The sequence below is a fragment of the Myotis davidii genome, unplaced genomic scaffold, assembly GCF_000327345.1.
Source record: "Myotis davidii unplaced genomic scaffold, ASM32734v1 scaffold59, whole genome shotgun sequence".
Lineage (NCBI taxonomy): Eukaryota > Metazoa > Chordata > Mammalia > Chiroptera > Vespertilionidae > Myotis > Myotis davidii.
Window position 1 is genome coordinate 6,612,683 of NW_006293001.1, and position 3,538 is coordinate 6,616,220.

Genomic DNA, 3,538 nt, shown 5'->3' on the forward strand with positions numbered 1-3,538 from the left:
GACCGAAGGCTCACACCCTCCTGGCTGTGGTTATGCACTGAGAGCAGCGGCCGTCTGGTGACTCTCCTAGCCAGGGTGATGGTGCAGAGCCTTCACTGCGTTTCAGAAGGCATGTTCCAGGTCCCCCGTGCCCTGGCTTCCTGAGCCGGGGTTTGCAGGCGAGCAGAGCAAGGGTGGCCCTGCGTGTTTATGAAGCCCGCCTCCCACCGGGGACCTGGAGGGGAGGCTGGGAGCCCTCAGGGCTCCATGTGGTACCAGCCTCTGGGGACAGATGAGTCAGTCACTGTATCAAGCATCACACTTCAAGAGCAGGGCCAGGCCCCAATGAAAAAGTCACCCATGCTCTTCAGATTTAAAGACAGCCTCCCCTGCCTCCGCCCTGAGAGATGAGGGTTTGACACAGGGGTCACTGGAAATGTGCTTGGGAGAATAGGGAGCCTTATCTAGAGGAGAGAAAATAGTCACCAGGACCCAGCCGTGGTTTCAAATGTTTATAAATTATTTCATCAGTGCATTTGCAAATTTTCATAAAAACACCCATAATATTTTGTCCTTAGATTCTAGTGTGACAGCTAACGCAATAATGATTTCAAATGCCAGTGTTCAAAAGCTGATTTTGTATATTTTTCTTGTCAGCTGCATTGTAGTTAATGAAATTAGACACACCCATCACATTTGTCTTCAGGGGACAAGGAACTGAACACACCACTGGCTTATTTTTCTTTTAAAATAAATTGAAGACAGTCACATCTGAATGATCCTGAGTGGGGTTCACCCAGGAGCCAAGGCAGTCCCTGGGTACCAGGGTTGGGCTGAGCCGGTATTCAAGAGATTATGACATCTGAAACCTACCTACAATGAAACTTTTGTAATAATATTGAGGGTCACTCCATTGATCTTCCTAGAAAAAAGATCTTTAATTTCACTAATACGAACATGGAGGATAAGAAATCTACAGAACAGTTGACTACTTACGTGAATAGAACGGTTGGACAAGCTGTGAAAAGCCCCAATAAACTATGTAAGGTGATCTACCACAGGGAGACTTCATCATCCTTTTCCAAATCCTTGTTATAAAAAGAAATAGCACCCCCCACCCCCCCACCCCCCCGCCAAGAAGTTGGGGCTGTGACATAGCAAGTAAATAAACTGACTTGTGCAGGCCACCTGCTGAGAAAGTACACCATGATAGTCACACATATTTGCTTAATTTCAGTGATTCTGGCTCTTCACAGACAGAAAGCCCATCATCAAAATACAGTGGGGCTTTTTGTTTTGTTTTGTTTTGCTGTTTTGCTTTCCTGAAGTTTCTCAGGACCATGAAACAATGGCACAAGTTTTGTTCAGCAGAATCTGAGGTTGAATGTAGCTTTAGCTTTCTGGTAAAAGAGAAGTGTAGCTCAGTAGGTGAGGATAGAAGACCTTGGAGTGGGGGTGGGTCGCCTTCTTGTACTCAGTAGTTTACAGGAGGAAAACTTGGCTGCTGTGTGGGATTGCTGTCCCTAGTAAAGTCACTACTTAAAATAAGTTGGAAGAACATAAAATAGGTGGTTTAAACTGGCTTCAAGTGTCATAACAAGGTGGTGATCAGAACTATTATCTGAAATGGGAATTATAAATAATGAAAATATTCACATAAAAAAACAATTAAGTGGATTAAGGGAACAAGAAAACCATCTTCACCTGGCCAGGGGGTGGCTCAGGGGTTGAGATTCGACCTATGAACCTGGAGGTGGCGGTTCCATTCCTGATCAGGGCACAAGCCTGGGTTGTGGGCTCAATTCCCAGTGTGGGGCATGCAGGAGGCAGCCAATCAATGATTCTCTCTCTCATCATTGATGTTTCTATCTCTCTCTCCCTCTTCATTCCTCTCTGAAAGCATTTCTATATATACATATTAATATCTATATATATATATATAGATATATATATATATAATCTTTCTTTGGTTTCAGGATATATTGGTAATATAGCTATCCTTAGATGCTTATTATTACAGTTGCATTGAAAGACTTCATCTACTAAAGAACATTTGGTTATTCAAAACATTCCAGAACTATTTGATTTCCAAAAACAATCTCACCAAACAACTGTGAACTGTGGAAGAAATAAAAATTGTTTTTGTAAAGCCCCATAATGAAAACACTGAAAAAACCATAACAATCTGTTTTATATTGAAGTGGAAAAATATTCAAAAGTGGCTGCTCAACTTCAGTGAGGTGAAAGTGCACTGTGAAGATTGCTTGTTTTCACTGCATTTGGTAATATTGTTTATAAACTACTGGATCTTAATGAAATCCTGCATAAGAATATACTTAATGCTATGTGAAAAAATAAGAAAACATCACTAGAAACCACAAAGACCAATCATAATTACTTTTAAGATTTTATTTTATGAGAAAGCACTCAAAATGTTGCAGCTATTTTCTTATATTGAAAAGACTTTGAAAGTTTAAGACATCATAGCAAGTAATCAACACTAAAAGTTTTTGTCCACACTGAGATACTATGTATACAAATAACTTAATTATTAAAAAGCCGATGTGAATGATACCAATTTTCAAATATTAAAACTGACTATGCTTCTGCCATGATAAAATTATGTCATTAAATTGGGTTTCTATTCGTGTAGAATGTTGTTAACACTTATTCCACACCATCTTTAAAATTTGAGATGATTTTTAATATCTCTGGCTTTATTTTGCCAGAATCATCATGTCAGGTATGTATAAAAGATATATGTATTTATATCCTTAGCTGGAAATATTCACATATGGTTGGATAATTTATATTCACTTTCTGTTGCATATATATTCCTAATATGTTCAGTTCTGCATCATTTGGCCTTCCTTCATTTGAATAAATTCACTAAATATTTCTAAAGAAAATAATATTCATGTGACAGTGGCATGTTCTGGGCCCCTTCAAGTGTTATGAATTGAATTGTGTCCCCTACGGAAGATATGCTGAAATCCTAACTCTGCTGCTGGTGAGTGTAACCTTATTGAGGAATAGGGTCTTTTCAGTTGTGATGAAGTTAAGATCAGGTGGCTCCTAATCTAATAGTATTGGTGTTCTTTTAAGAGGAACAAAATGAAGTTCAGGTCAAGATGGTGGTATAGGTAGATGCAGTATTTGAATCCTTCCACAACCACATCAAAATTATAACTAAACTACAGAACAAACATCATTCAGAACTGCCTGAAATCTAGCTGAACAGAAATCCTACACCTGAGGATATTAAGAAGAAGTCACATGGAGACTGGTAGAAAGCACACAGTAGGGGAACCAGCTGGTCCTACACCCAAATCTGGTTGTTAAAAATCAGGAGGATATCTCAGCTGCAGAGGTCCCCCCTGAGAAGTGAGGGGTCCCAGCACCACACCAGGCCCCGAGCCCAGGGTTTCAGTGCTGGTGGGGGGTGGGGGGGAAGTTCCCATAACTTCTGGCTATAGAAAACAGTGGGGATTGTGGCTGAGTGAGATGGAGGGCAGCTGGAATCCCAGGCAGTTCCTCTGGCCAGTTCATGGACTTACTC

General features: G+C 40.6%; 1 pseudogene; it reads left to right on the forward strand.

The window, feature by feature from the left end:
* The first annotated feature begins 834 nt into the window (after positions 1-834).
* On the forward strand, positions 835-2,008 carry LOC102762079 (annotated as a pseudogene).
* The last annotated feature ends 1,530 nt before the right edge of the window (positions 2,009-3,538 follow it).